The following is a 16,332-nucleotide window of genomic DNA, read 5'->3' as shown; positions in this document are numbered from 1 at the left end:
CTTGCACCGGTGCTTTTCAATATATATATAAATGATCTGGAAAGGAATACGACGAGTGAGGTCATCAAATTTGCAGACGATACAAAATTATTCAGAGTAGTTAAATCACAAGTGGATTGTGATACATTACAGGAAGATCTTGCAAGACTGGAAGATTGGGCATCCAAATGGCAGATGAAATTTAATGTGGACAAGTGCAAGATGTTGCATATAGGGAAAACTAACCCTTGCTGTAGTTACACGATCTTAGGTTCCATATTAAGAGCTATCACCCAGGAAAAAGATCTAGGCATCATAGTGGATAATACTTTAAAATCGTCGGCTCAGTATGCTGTAGCAGTCAAAAAGGCAAACAAAATGTTAGGAATTATTAGGAAGGGAATGGTTAATAAAATGGAAAATATCATAATGCCTCTATATCGCTCTATGGTGAGACTGCACCTTAAATACTGTGTACAATTCTGGTTGCCGCATCTCAAAAAAGATATTGTTCCGATGGAGAAGGTACAGAGAAGGGCAACCAAAATGATAAAGGGGATGGAACAGCTCCCCTATGAGGAAAGGTTGAAGAGGTTAGGGCTGTTCAGCTTGGAGAAAAGATGGCTGAGGGGGGGATATGATGGAGGTCTTTAAGATCATGAGAGGACTTGAATGAGTAGATGTGAATTGGTTATTTATACTTTTGAATAATAGAAGGACTAGGGGGCATTCCATGAAGTTACCAAGTAGCACATTTAAGACTAATCGGAGAAAATTCTTTTTCACTCAAAGCACAATAAAGCTCTGGAATTTGTTGCCAGAGGATGTGATTAGTGCAGTTAGTATAGCTGGGTTCAAAAAAGGTTTGGATAAGTTCTTGGAGGAGAAGTCCATTAAGGGCTATTAATCAACTTTACTTAGGGAATAGCCACTGCTATTAATTGCATCAGCTGTTGTTCACTATGCAACAACCAACCTCTTCCCTTCCAATAGTAATTCTCCAACATTCACCAATACAAGGGAATCCTTGTGCTGTGGTATTTTTTCTGTACGGTGGCTCTGTTCAAGGACAACCAATTTGTGGCTGTCCTTTTCATTCGCCCCGTGTATTACTCTTTATTGTCAATATTTTCTAATTTTTCAAAATTTTTAAAATTTCACTGTGTATTTTGTGCTTCATAAAATCCCACCTTCCTGTTTGCTAATCCGACCCGCTGTGTGTTCTTATAATTAAATACTTATCAAGGCTGCCGTCTCTATTCCTTCTCAAGGGGTCGGATCCGCCCGCCCGACAGTCACATGGGCCATGTTTCGGCACTAGGTGCCTGCTTCAGGGGCTACGGGAGAGAAATCTACTGTGTCCAAACCGGGCACACAGTATCGATGTGTCTTCAGCTATGTAAAATCAAAAAGAGTTTACTTCTACCTAATTCCGATTTAAAGATCCTGTTGATAATTTACCACCTTCAAGTTAATAACACTTACTTTTGCTGTTCTGTGTCTGCGCGTGGACAACGCCTTGCCTCCATGTCTGGGGCGTCTGCGCCTATTCTGTCTGTTTTTATACTTACCGCGGGTTCCCACCCCTACGGGTAAGTTTTCATACTTACCGCGGGTTCCCACCCCTACGGGTAAGTTTTCATACTTACCGCGGGTTCCCACCCCTACGGGTAAGTTTTCATACTTACCCGCGGTAAGTATAAAAACAGACAGAATAGGCACAGACGCCCCAGACATGGAGGCAAGGCGTCGTCCACGCGCAGACACAGAACAGCAAAAGTAAGTGTTATTAACTTGAAGGTGGTAAATTATCAACAGGATCTTTAAATCGGAATTAGGTAGAAGTAAACTCTTTTTGATTTTACATAGCTGAAGACACATCGATACTGTGTACCCGGTTTGGACACAGTAGATTTCTCTCCCGTAGCCCCTGAAGCAGGCACCTAGTGCCGAAACATGGCCCATGTGACTGTCGGGCGGGCGGATCCGACCCCTTGAGAAGGAATAGAGACGGCAGCCTTAATAAGTATTTAATTATAAGAACACACAGCGGGTCGGATTAGCAAACAGGAAGGTGGGATTTTATGAAGCACAAAATACACAGTGAAATTTTAAAAATTTTGAAAAATTAGAAAATATTGACAATAAAGAGTAATACACGGGGCGAATGAAAAGGACAGCCACAAATTGGTTGTCCTTGAACAGAGCCACCGTACAGAAGAAATACCACAGCACAAGGATTCCCTTGTATTGGTGAATGTTGGAGAATTAATTGCATCAGCAGCATGGGATATTCTTAGTGTTTGGGTAATTGCCAGGTTCTTGTGGCCTCGTTTGGCCTCTGTTGGAAAGAGGATGCTGGGCTTGATGGACCCTTACATAAGAACATAAGAACATAAGAAAATGCCATACTGGGTCAGACCAAGGGTCCATCAAGCCCAGCATCCTGTTTCCAACAGTGGCCAATCCAAGCCATAAGAACCTGGCAAGTACCCAAAAACTAAGTCTATTCCATGTAACCATTGCTAATGGCAGTGGCTATTCTCTAAGTGAACTTAATAGCAGGTAATGGACTTCTCCTCCAAGAACTTATCCAATCCTTTTTTAAACACAGCTATACTAACTGCACGAACCACATTCTCTGGCAACAAATTCCAGAGTTTAATTGTGCGTTGAGTAAAAAAGAACTTTCTCCGATTAGTTTTAAATGTGCCCCATGCTAACTTCATGGAGTGTCCCCTAGTCCTTCTACTATCCGAAAGAGTAAATAACCGATTCACATCTACCCGTTCTAGACCTCTCATGATTTTAAACACCTCTATCATATCCCCCCTCAGTCGTCTCTTCTCCAAGCTGAAAAGTCCTAACCTCTTTAGTCTTTCCTCATAGGGGAGTTGTTCCATTCCCCTTATCATTTTGGTAGCCCTTCTCTGTACCTTCTCCATCGCAATTATATCTTTTTTGAGATGCGGCGACCAGAATTGTACACAGTATTCAAGGTGCGGTCTCACCATGGAGCGATACAGAGGCATTATGACATTTTCTGTTTTATTCATCATTCCTTTTCTAATAATTCCCAACATTCTGTTTGCTTTTTTGACTGCCGCAGCACACTGAACCGACAATTTCAATGTGTTATCCACTATGACACCTAGATCTCTTTCTTGGGTTGTAGCACCTAATATGGAACCCAACATCGTGTAATTATAGCATGGGTTATTTTTCCCTATATGCATCACCTTGCACTTATCCACATTAAATTTCATCTGCCATTTGGATGCCCAATTTTCCAGTCTCACAAGGTCTTCCTGCAATTTATCACAATCTGCTTGTGATTTAACTACTCTGCACAATTTTGTGTCATCTGCAAATTTGATTATCTCACTCGTCGTATTTCTTTCCAGATCATTTATAAATATATTGAACATTAAGGGTCCCAATACAGATCCCTGAGGTCCCAATACAGACCTGAGGTCTGACGCATCATTGCAATTTCTTATGTTCTTAGGTGTGTTGCAGCTCCTGGTGTCCCACTTTCCCGGTTGTATTTCCCTTCTCCCCAGGGGTGGATTTGCCTTTCGGGGGATCGGTCATCCTCCGATGGGCTGATGCAGTTGGTTGCAGATGGACACTGCATGCTGCTGCCAGAAGCCAAGCCAGCAGTGGCTGAAGAGCAGAGTGACGCTGTGTGCCAACTCCGGAGGCCAGGCCAGTGGTGGCTGAAGAGTCGAGGCCAGGCTTATTGGACCGAGCAATGAGAAGAGGCACCACGTGAGAGAGAAACCTTGCTTGTGTAAGTGTGTGAGTGGCGACTGTGTGTGTGTGGTAGAATGGGTGCCTGGGTGGGTGAGTGGCAGCTTTGTGTGCATGTGGTAGAATGGGTACCTGGGTGCATGAGTAAGAACTTGTGTGTGTGTGTGTGGTAGAATGGGTGTCTAGGTGAGTGAGTGAGAGCTTGTGTGTGTGATTGAAAGCTTATATGTAAGTGAGTGAGCATGTGTGTGATTGAGAGAGAGAGACAGGTTGGAGGTGATGTGTTTCTGTGAGAGAGAGAGAGAGAGACTGTTCAGGGAGGTGATGTGTTTCTGTGAGAGAGAGAGAGACTGCTCAGGGAGGAGAAATGTTTCTGTGTGAGAGAGAGTGACTGCTCAGGAAGGTGATGTGTTTCTGGGAGAGAGAGAAAGAGACTGGTCAAGGAGGTGACTGGTGTGTGTGAGAAAAAGACTGTGACTGGTTGTGGGCCCTAAGGATGAGGACAGAGCTTCAGCAGCCACTGCTGTTTCTGGTGAATACTATTGGCTTGCAAGGGAAAGGAATAGGAGAGTTGCTGGAGAGTGTAAGTAAGGTGGCTTTTTAAGTTTATTTTTCTTGATTGACATCCTATCACAAATGGCACTTACACTCAATCAGAACAAAACAGAAATTCTTCTTCTTTCCAGCAAAGTATCAACGATTTCCACTGATCCTACAATTCCGCTTAAATACAAAATATCCACATCAATCAGAGACCTTGGAATCACCCTTGATAAGGAACTGAACTTTAAAATTCACATTAGCTAAGGATGTGAATCATTGTTTGATGATTTAAAATATCGTCCAATATTTTTTAAATCGTCATTAATCGTTAAAGGGTGCGATACAATAGAAATTCCACCAATTTATCGTGAAAAAATCGTTAATCGGGTTAGTGCACAGTAACGGGAGTTAGGACACAACCTAAAAACCCACCCCGACTCTTTAAAACTGCTCCCTTAGCCTCCACCACCCTCCCAACCCCCCCCCCCCCAAATGTTTTAAAATTACCTGGTGGTCCAGCAGGGGTCCTGGGAGCGGTTCTCTTGCACTCGGGCTGTCGGCCAATAAACAAAAAACCCACCCGACCCTTTAAAACCGCTCCCTTAGCCTCCACCACGCCCCCCCCGACCCCCCAAAAAACGTTTTAAAATTACCTGGTGGTCCAGTGGACCCCGGGAGCGATCTCCTGCTCTCGGACCGTCGGCTGCCACTAATAAAAATGGCGCCGATGGCCCTTTGCCCTTACCATGTGACAGGGTAACCTTGCCATTGGCTGGCCCCTGTCACATGTTAGGAGCACTGGACGGCCGGTGCCATCTTTAAAAATGGCGCGGGCCATCCAGTGGACAGCCGGCGCCATCTTTAAAAATGGCGCGGGCCATCCAGTGGACGGCCGGCGCCATCTTTAAAAATGGCGCGGGCCATCCAGTGGATGGCCGGCACCATCTTTAAAAACGGCGCCGGCCGTCCAGTGCTCCTACCATGTGACAGGGGCCGGCCAATGGCAAGGTTACCCTGTCACATGGTAAGGGCAAAGGGCCATCGGCGCCATTTTTATTAGTGGCAGCCGACGGTCCGAGAGCAGGAGATCGCTCCCGGGGTCCACTGGACCGCCAGGTAATTTTAAAACGTTTTTGGGGGGGTCGGGGGGGTGGTGGAGGCTAAGGGAGCAGTTTTAAAGGGTCGGGGTGGGTTTTTTGTTTATCGGCCGACAGAGCGAGCGCGAGAGAACCGCTCCCAGGACCCCTGCTGGACCACCAGGTAATTTTAAAACATTTTTGGGGGGGTCGGGAGGGTGGTGGAGGCTAAGGGAGAGGTTTTAAAGGGTCGGGTGGGTTTTTTGTTTGTCAGATTGGGCACAGCCAATAAAAAAAAACCGATCGGGCCGGACGAAAAAAAATGCACGATTTGAATTGGAACCGGAACCGAACCGATTCCAGTTCTGATTCACATCTCTAACATTAACTCACTAATAAAAGAAGGCTTTTATAAACTGCAAATCCTCAGGAAACTCAAACCTCTGCTACATCCTCCAGACTACCGGACAGTTTTACAATCCTTCCTCTTCTCTAAAATTGATTACTGCAATTCCCTCCTAATAAGCCTGCCTGCTGCTACCATCAAACCCCTCCAGCTCCTTCAAAATGCAGCCGCAAGATCTTTATCAAACTGCAGAAAATAAGATCACATTACGCCTGTTCTCGAACAACTACATTGGCTTCCCATATCTTTCAGATCTCAATATAAGATCATCATACTGATCCACAAAGCAATATATAATGACAGTACCACATGATTGCAAAAACCTCTGTACCCATGTATCTCTACAAGAAACCTCCGTTCATCAGACACTGGTTTGCTTACATCTCCTTCCATTAAAGAAGTTCACAGAGTCTCCACAAGAGTTCGAGCTGCTTCAATAATAGGTCCCCATATCTGGAATTCTCTCCCAACTCCACTTAGAACTGACCCTTCTATTTCATCCTTCAGAAAGAACCTTAAAAGTTGGCTTTTTTTTGAAAGCATTCCCCTCAGAAAATTAATTACCTCTATCATTCCCTTCCTCCCCTTTTTTTTTCTCTTCCCCCCTTTACTATAATCACACTACAATCTCCTTCCTCCAGTTGAAACATAGCAAATCAAATTACTAAATTTTTACTGTTAAAATAAATTAAGTTTGTTATTGATCATATAGTTTCTTATAATTAATTTTGTTTAAACTGTTGTACTGTAGTTTGTCTTTAAAACGCTTGTCTTGAGACATTACTGTTATTTGTAAACCGATGTGATATTCTGAATCTAATACCGGTATAGAAAAATAAATAAATAAATAAATATTTGGAGTAGAAGAAAATTTGTTTTAAGAGTATATTATCTTTGTCGTTCAGACAGGTTTCAGAGAAGCAAAATATATTGCGATTTAAATCCTCTATCAGTTCATTAACCAGGGGGATTTTTTTTGACAGAGACTGAATATTTAATAGGAGCAGAGTAAACATTAAGCAGAGAGACAGTGGAAGAATTGTTACTTATCGTAGAGAGGACAAAATTTGCACTCCATCTTTGCTTCTTTCTTGAGATGCTCCTTAGCTCTCCATACCGACCCTGTCCTAGCATAGGCCCAATGAAGCACATCCATAGTTGTAGCAATGGGAATAATGGAATAAGTACTCCAGGTCTGCATTTCAGGTCTGCATGAAGGGGTGCGCAATGGAGCAAACTCTTTTGTTATGCTCCTTTGTGCACGCATCAAGGGAGTGCACATCACAGGATTTGTATATGGGCCCTGGGCCAAGGTGAGATGGCACTGCCCACGGGGAGGAGCCCCGTGAGTCTCACCATAGGGAGGCAAGGTCTCAGCTGTGGTATGTACAGGACAACAGGTGGTGGAGAGAGTAGAGATGAAGGGCTGAGGTAGCCAGAGATAGTGACCCCTGGTGGTGGAGCCACGGAACGTCAGCTCAGGCACTGATGTCAGGTCAGGCTAGAAAATCTTTAATCTTTATTAAAAAGAAGTAGAGTGCCACGGCCTGGGGAGCGTGGCAGAGACACACACAGATGCTGAGGTATATCAAGTCTGTGAGATGGGGTATTCCCACAAAGGAGTCGTCTTGTAGTGAAGAGTCTGCATTGGTCTGTGGAGCGGGGTACACCGGTGAGGGTCCTTGGTAACGATGGCACAGCAATGGTCCGCAAGCAGGGTACACCGAAGAGGATTCCTCTGTAGCAATAGCACAGTAGTGGTCCACAAAGCGGGGTACACCAAAGAGGGTTCCTCTTGTAGCAGTAGTATGGCAATGGTCCGCAGAGCAGGGAATGCCAAAGCGGATTCTTCTTATAGCAATAGTATGGCAATGGTCCGCAGAACAGAGTACTCACAGGAGTAGAGCGATAGTTCTAGATAAAGTCCTGGGAAACGGAGCAGGCAGCGATCCTAGGAAGAAAGCCCTCCGTGGAGCAGATAGCCAAAGACGAGAAGGGCCCCCGAGGAGTGGGTACCCAGAGCGTCTCACACCAGGAAGCAGGAACTGGAACAAGAGTCATAGCGAAGCGGATTCAGCAGTGAGGGAACTCGTTGCCAAGTCATAGGTAGGCAGGGCCAGACGGCTTGAGACCTTGAGAATTGACATCATCCGAGGGGGACGTCCCCGAGGTTCCCGCCATGATGTGCATAAAGACTGGGCTGGTAGCACACACGCCTAAGGAACTCCGAGGTCAAGATGGCGGTCGGCAATGTCCATGCCGTCCCAGGAAGCCCTGGAACCAGAGCGTGCAGGCCCGGCAATAGCTGGCTGAGGCCGCGAGTCAGCCCAACAGAGTCAGAGTAGTCAAGCAAGAGGTGAGCAACAGTGGTCACAGCTGTCTGCGACTGACGGGCGTAACAACAGCTCAAGCGCCTTTGGCATCGCTGCCATTCTTAAATGTTCCTGACCCTCTGCTGGAGTCATTGCTGGGTGGGCACTAGTCATTGGTGGGCGGGCAGTGGGTAGGCAATGGGCGGAGGCAGTCCTTGTGGTGCCAGCATCTCCCTGTTAGGGCTGAGGGGACTCACCTGCTGTCTGTGCTGCCACCATTCTCCCTCTGCCCGGCAGATGGAGGAGGCCACCCGTCTTCTGCTTAGCCAGTGGAAGAGGCCTTTGACGTCGCTGCCGCTCTTAAACACACCTGCCAAGACCACGTGATGCGGTGAGCAGGAAAAGACGTGTTCTGGAGGGCTCCGGGTGCCGCGCTCTGTTCTTTTTACAATTTTGAACATTAAATTTGCTTCATTTCTTCAACCGAGCACAAAGAACAGAAGGTACATGTCCATTACCAATTACATGCAGCGCTCACCCTCCGGCATGCCAGTTAGGTCTGGAAAAAGAGAGCAGGAGAAAACAAAAGCGGTACAGTCTAAAATGGCGGCAACCTCAGACCCGAGCAGGTACACTGCTCTGTTCCCGGCCATGTCAGAGCAACTCAAAACAATTTTAATAGAGGCGCTGGATACCAAGTTGGCGACTATTTCCATCCAGCTGACTGAGGTACGCACGGCCCTCACTGATCTTAACCTGCAGTTTGAGATGCTAGAAGGAAGGGTTGGGCTACTCAAGGATGACAATTTGGGCCTAGCTACTGGAAGTGCTGGAGAAGCGGGTAGAAGAGCAATCTTCCAAACTTGAGGATTTGGAAACAGGGCCCGCAGATTGAATATCCATCTGCTAGGGTTACCTGAGTCATTATCCGAAAGCAATCTGGGGTCTTTTCTTGAGATCTGGCTACCGGATGCACTGCACCTGCCGGAGCTTGCTTCAGTGTTCCGCATTGAGCAAGCTCACAGACTGGACCAAAAAAAGGATGGAGACACGAGACCACGCTTGGTCATAGCAAAAGTGCTAAACTTCACTCACAAACAGGCAATATCGCAGGCCTTCCGTAAAACCCCAGACCTAACCTTCGATTCCCAGCGAATTCACATTTTCCAAGATTACTCTGTGAAGGTTTCATTGTTGAGGAGGGGGTTCTCACCAGTTTGCTCGGCGTTATATGACAAGCAGGTGCGATTTTCCCTGCAATTCCCGGCCCACCTCAAAGTGTGGCACAGTGACCAGACCCGTTTTTTTGACCCACCTAAAGACGCCCAAAAATTCATTGCCATGGCATTGCGCTGAAGGGAGAATGAGACGGCAGCCTTTTTACACCATGCAACCCTTATAAACAGGGTGGCTTCCCGTTTTGTTTGTTGCTGCAAGCGGCTGTGAACAGCCGTCAGTTTACCTTCACGAGTATTTTGTGATGTTTCCCGAGTCCTCCAGTGGACCTACAGCCCATATAGCCATCTGTTGTATTTCAAGTTGATCACCCCAAAATAACCCGTGTAGTGAAGGACTCCTTAAGAGTTTTAAGTGAGCTGCAAACAAGAGGACAATGAGATATCGTAGAAATATTAACCATAGGGCCTGATTGGCAACCACAGGTCACAGCACAGACGGCAATATGTTATACCAACATCGAGCTTCGGAGGACACTTTTCTTTCAGGACATAATAACTATTTTCAGGGGGAGTAGTGCTGTTTTACAATGTCTACTCTACGTCTTAAAAGTCAGGAACAGGCACTTTGGAAATCGGACACTGCAAGCAATCGGACACTGCAAGCAATCGGACACTACAAGCAAGAGGGCATTCGGAGCGTGGCACCCGCCCACATCGAAACGTGATCTCTGACCCCAATTCAGGGGAGTGGGAACAGCTGGTTTTTTGGTGAAACACGAGGGAAGAGGGAGGGAAGGGTGCGGAGAAGGGGGGGAGGAGATGGGGGGGGGGGGGAAAGGAGGGAGGAGGGGAGGGCCAGAAGGGACGTTTTGGGAGGGGGAGGGTATGTGTGTCAGATAAAGCAACAGGGTTTGCAAAACATGCAGAATGGAATATGTTATGGGAGGAGTCTAGGGCCACACAGGTCCTAGTTCACGGTCTCAGCTCTCTGTAGTTGTTGGAACACGCTGCGAGGCCTATTGTGGCCATAGGTCATGTGGTCATGTGGTGGATGCCTGGAATGCCCTTCCGGAGGAAGTGGTGAAGACCAGAACTGTGAAGGACTTCAAAGGGGCGTGGGATAAACACTGTGGATCCATAAAGTCAAGAGGCCGCCAATGAAGAGTGGGTGACTCGCCAGAATGATGGCTACTGCCTGGAGACAATACCCTTATTCAATAAACATACACATGGTTACTGTGACTCCAACATCACTCTAAGCTTCAACAGCAAGAGGAAATGTGGAAAAAAGGATTTGCACTCACAAAGACGGGAGTAGCTGGCTTGTTACGGCGGTTACTACCCCAAACCAAATATCCAAATTACTACCTCCACCTTCCTCTATTCCTGATGCCTTTCAACTAGCTTGATCACTCCATTCTTATACTTCACTTCAATGCATATCCAGCATAGTTCTCTGCTTCAACAGCAGGGGAAAAGAAAAACTGTTACTTCACACATCCAGCAGAGCTCTCTGCTTAAACGGCAGGGGAGAAGAAAAAAGGATTCACACTCACAAAGCGGGGAGTAGCTGGCTTGTTACGGCGGTTACTACCCCAAACCAAATGTGCCTGATACTTCACTTTCAATGCATATCCAGCATAGCTCTCTGCTTCAACGGCAGGGGAGAAGAAAAAAACTGATACCTCACGCATATCCAGCATAGCTCCCTGCTTCAACGGCAGGGGAGAAGATAAACAACCAATAAGGGCTGTATAACATAATCTGGGTAAAAACAAATAAGCATGGGTGTAGCTTGCTTATTGCGGCGGTTACTACCCCTACTACCTCTAACTACTCAAGCTAGATATTTCACTTGGATGCAGCTCCATCACCGCTCTCTACATTAATGGTGGGGGTGGAAGGGAATTAGAACCAAGAGCTAAGAGAAACAGATAAGTATGAGAGAAGAAATGAGGGAAGCTTGCTGGGCAGACTGGATGGGCCATTTGGTCTTCTTCTGCCATCATTTCTATGTTTCTATGTTTCTATGAAATGATGATGGGGATCACTCTGTCCAAATTTGCTGGGGCTCACTGTTTTTTGGATGCCCTTATATTAATGCTTATAACTTAAAATCTCATAATGAGTGACAACACTAGAATTATATCCTGGAATGTGAATGGCTTGGGGGTCCCCTATCAAGTGATATAAAATTCTACAGCACCTTAAAAAATATAACCTGATGGTGGCCTGCCTACAGGAGCCTCATCTTTCTGCCAGCGAGAGTCTTAAATTAAAAAGAAACTGGGTGGGGGCTTGCCAATACACCCCGGCCAAAGAGAAAAAAGGAAGGGTAGCAATACTGATCCATAAAACAGCTTCTTTCAGTATTTCCAACATCATACAAGATACAGAGGGCAGGCTACTGCTGGTCATAGGTAATTTGAATGGTAGGGTAGTCACAGTTTGCTGTTTATATGTGCCAAATACATATCCGCATGCTTTTTATACTAATGTACTTAACCAGTTGGTTCTGCATGCAAAGGGATATGTGATTGCTGCTGGGGACTTTAACTGTACTTATGACCCGCGGACTGATAAGTGTCCCCCCCCGGCCCTAGTTGGGAGGGGAGAGGTGTGCCATTTCTATGTACGGAGTTTTCCCTGATTGACACTTGGCGCACGCTTCACCCTACCGAGAAAGGCTACACCCACGTGTCATGAGCACATGCTTCAATGTCTAGGATAGATTACATTTTAGTTCCCAGGGATGGTTTCTATGCCTTAACTGAATCAGTAATAGGTCCCCAAGTTATCTTGGACAATGCGATCATCTAGGTGGAGCTACAATTTCAGCCGAAAGAACCCTGCGAAAGGATCTGGCGTTTCCCCAGCCACTTATGGGCTGACCCTGATTTTATTGGTTTTCTTCATAAAAGCTGGGAAGACTATGATTTTTGAACCCCCAGTTATATTGGGAGGCTGCAAAGGTAGTGATGCAGGGAGAAATTATCTCATTTGTGGCCTCCCGTAAATGTAGGCTTAATCATAGGATCCTAACCCTAGAGTCACAATTGGACACATTTAAACGGTCCCTGGTCACCCACCATAATCAGCCGCAACAGATAAAGTACTTCAGTACCCTACGCGAGTTCAATTGTCTTCTACATCAGAGGGCTCAACAGGCCTTTCAGGCCTCCAAGAATAATTTTTTCCGCTTTGGCAACAAGGCGGGTAAACATTTGGCCAACCTTATCAGAGCACATCAGGGAAAGACTTTTATTTCCTCCATGAAAGCACACTGGCACATACGGTGAGCTCTAGTAGGGACATATGTGAGGTCTTTCACGTTTTTTATGAAGGCCTTTATACTGACGATGTCCCGGGGGAGCTAAAGAGGAAGAGGGTTTTTTTCTAATCTACATATACCCATACTTTCAGACACCCAGCTTGCTTTCCTGATTCGCCCCGTCACTCCCTTAGAGGTCTCTAACGCTATATCCATGAGTAAACTGGGCAAGGCCCCGGGGCTAGATGCTTTTTCCTTCGATTTCTATAAGATCTTAAAAAATCATCTTGCCAATCCTCTCACTACCTTTTTGAGGCGGTGGCCCAAACCCGACAGATGCCTGCTCATTTTAATACAGCTCACATCACAGTGCTACCCAAAGCCGGAAAGGACCCTTTATATCCAGCCTCATACAGACCTATTTCTCTCCTAAACTGTGATCTCAAGCTCTTAGCTAAAATCCTGGTGGATAGACTTCGCGTTGTCCTTCCCCATCTTATATCTGAACACCAAGTTGGCTTTGTAAAGAATAGAACTGCATGCTCTCCATTCTTAAACTCCTAACGGCCATGGCATCATCTCTCCATTACAAGTCTCCAGCATTGGCGATAGGCTTCGATTCAGAAAAAGCCTTTGATCGTGTGTCATGGCCATACTTATTCTCTGTCACACAGCACTATGGGATCAGAGGTAATTTACGAAGTATTGTTGGTTTATTCCTTTGTTTGTACAGTTTATTGTTTGAAAACCAATTCTCATAAGATTTTTTAAAAACCCCAACATTCCTGCCCCTCTGCTGGAGTTGTTGATGGGCAGGCACTAGTAATCAGTGGGCGGGTGCCAGTCATCAATGGGTGGGTGGTGGGCAGAGGCAGGCCTTGCTGCACCGGCATCTCCCTGTTAGGGCCGGGGGGGGGCGGCTCTGGAGCTGCAGCGTGGGTTTGTGGCGACAGTGGCAGTATGGAAGATGGGCCACCCAGGAGCAGAGCCGGCAGAGGTGACTCAACGCCACTTGGGAGCGGCAGCATGGCTCAACAGCATCCCAAAAGGAGAGGCCGCATCCGGGGGTCAGGAGGTGAGTGAAGCTTTCATGGGCTTGACCTGTGGCAGCATTCACAACGGAATTGTAATCCAAAGAATAAACAATACACATGGTAGAGTACCTGCACTAGCCACCTATCTTTAGCAAGACTGACAGATTTTACATTTTAAGAAATCATTTAAATTTGTCTGGCTGTAAAATTGTTCCTACTGGGTTTTCTGACCATAGCATGGTTATCTTTCATGTTAATTTACCCTCCATATGCTATCAAAGATGCCACTGGCATTTTAATATGCTTTTGTTACAAGATTTACATTTTATAGAATGCTTTACATTCTTTTGGAATAAGTGGTCAAAGACAAAAGAATCATTCTTATCTTTAAGGCAATTGTAGGATGTTGTCAAAGTTCAAATCAGGGGCCCGATATTCAGCCATATCCAGCTACGTAACTTAGGTGGATATAATTTATCCAGCTAAGTTACAAGGGATATTCGGTGGCACTGCTCTGCCACTGAATATCCATGCACAAATCGCTACTTAGAAGGACAAGTTATATCCGGCTAAGTTAGACTACATTTATGGCTGGTCTAACTTAGCTGATTAACTTAACCAAATAAGAGTGAATATCGCTACTTATCTAGTTAAGTTAACCGGATAAGTAACGCCATCCTCACCCGCCCACTTCCTGCCCACTTTTCATTGGGTTAAAAGATAGCTAGATAAGTGACTTATCTGGCTATCTAGTGGCTGCTGAATATTAACTGTATATTCAGTGGCCCATTAGATAGCCAGATAAGTCTTACTTGAAGAGCAAGTGACAATGAGCCTAAATCAAAGTATGAAGAAGTTACAGGAAGAAATAGATGTAATTAAAAAATATCTTGAAAGTAAGTATAATGTTAGGCTATATGAGAATCTGAGACATAGCAGTTCTTTCGGGATCTCCTGAAGATTTCATATGAAGAGGCAGAGGGACTAGAAGTTTTTCTCACTCTCACTGAGCTATCAGCTGCTGTTCAAGAACTGACAATAAAGCCCCAGGCATTGATGGACTGCCAGCAGAGTTTTATAAGCACCTTTGGTCAGTGCTGGGACAAGACCTTTTTGTATGTTTGAAGAAAGCATCTATCTGCCTCTAGGTTACAGTACAGCTATTATCACATTATCTTCTAAGAAAGGAAAACTTAGCAACATTAAGAACTGGAAACCGGTTTCTCTCCTCTGCTCTGATTATAAAATCATTTCCAAAGCCTTGGCAAACAGACTAAAGAAAATTATCAGTTCATGGTGCACCCTAATCAAACCTATTGCATACATAAGATCCATTTTTGATAACTTATTTTTAATGTGAAATATTATAACTGTATCCAAACTTTTAAATTTGAATTTTTGTCTTATTTCTTTCATCATAAAAAAACTTTTGATCATGTTGATCATACTTATCTTCTGAAAATTCTAAATGCTTTTGATTTTGGACCCAACTTTGTCTCCTGTATCAGATTGTTATACACAAACATATATATATAATTTAATTAAAGTAAATGGAGGTTTAAGCTCCACTGCCACTCCTTGAGACCTTGGGCACATCACTTTACCCTCTATTGCCTCAAGTACAAACTTACAGGGTCATTTATCATTTCACGTTAGGGCCTTAATGCTTGGTATCATTATGCATTGCTGCAGGAATAACAACAAATTCATCATCCGGTAGATTATGATAATTTCAGGTGAATATTTAGAGGATTTATTATCTAATGTATTACATATTAAATCTATTCGTTATGTCAAAAATCTTTTGTTGGAAATAAAGTCTGCTCTTCCTAAAGATTGTTTAGAGGAGTTAGAAACATGTTTTTCAGAGAAACATTTTCCTGATAGACTCTGTTTTATTCTCTCTAATAGTATTACCTAGAATAAAGCAGTCTACTGATAAACCTACTCATTTATTAGATTTGAAAGATATGTATACATTTTCTTTTGATAAGAGTAGGAAAAAAGAAGCTGCAAAAGTCAGACACTATCAATAGCTCAAGAATACCACAGATACCATTTGGAGAGATGAACTAAGAACAGATATGTCTATAAAATCTGCCTGGAGAACATTGCATCAATCCCCAATCCAAAATGCTCTGGTGATCTCCAATGGAGAGTCTTGCATGGGATCATTGCTACCAATGTGTTTTGTGAAGCATCTATATGTTGTGTCCATCGCTGTCCGACATCTCTGCTCCACCCACTTTACCTCGTTGGCGACTCCCTTCGGGGTTGATGGAAGGCTAGCTGCTGCGGCGTCTCCAGGCCATCCTCCTCCGGTGTTCCCGGACTGGCTTGACGCTGCAAGCCGCCATGTTGACCAGATGCCTAAGGGCATGCGCGCGCGGTCCGACTAATGTACCTGCCTTGGCGCAAACCTCAGGGGCGTCCCCCCTGAGATGACGTCACCAGATCCAGATATTTAAAGTCTCAGTTTTCGCTAACAAGACGAGTTAGCAAGGGTTTGGTTACCTAGCTTCCTCCTGGTCGCTGTGGATGGGATTCGCTCTCCGCAACCCTAGCTACTCTGCCTCCTCGGACTTCACTAGAGGTACCCGCTCCTCGGGGGCCTCGCTCTCTCTTTTTCATTTCAGGTCGCAGTCCGGAACCGGTACTCACTCCTCGAGAGCGCACGTCCCGGACTTGCTCCTGAATACCACTTCTGCTAAGAAATCATCGCTGCTTACAACATTGTGAGTTTCCATCTATCTCTCAGAGCTTTCCCTGGGTACAGGTAC

The sequence above is a fragment of the Rhinatrema bivittatum genome, chromosome 1 (assembly GCF_901001135.1).
Source record: "Rhinatrema bivittatum chromosome 1, aRhiBiv1.1, whole genome shotgun sequence".
NCBI classification, from domain to species: domain Eukaryota; kingdom Metazoa; phylum Chordata; class Amphibia; order Gymnophiona; family Rhinatrematidae; genus Rhinatrema; species Rhinatrema bivittatum.
The sequence above is the reverse complement of the archived record's forward strand: the minus strand, read 5'-3'. Positions refer to the sequence as shown.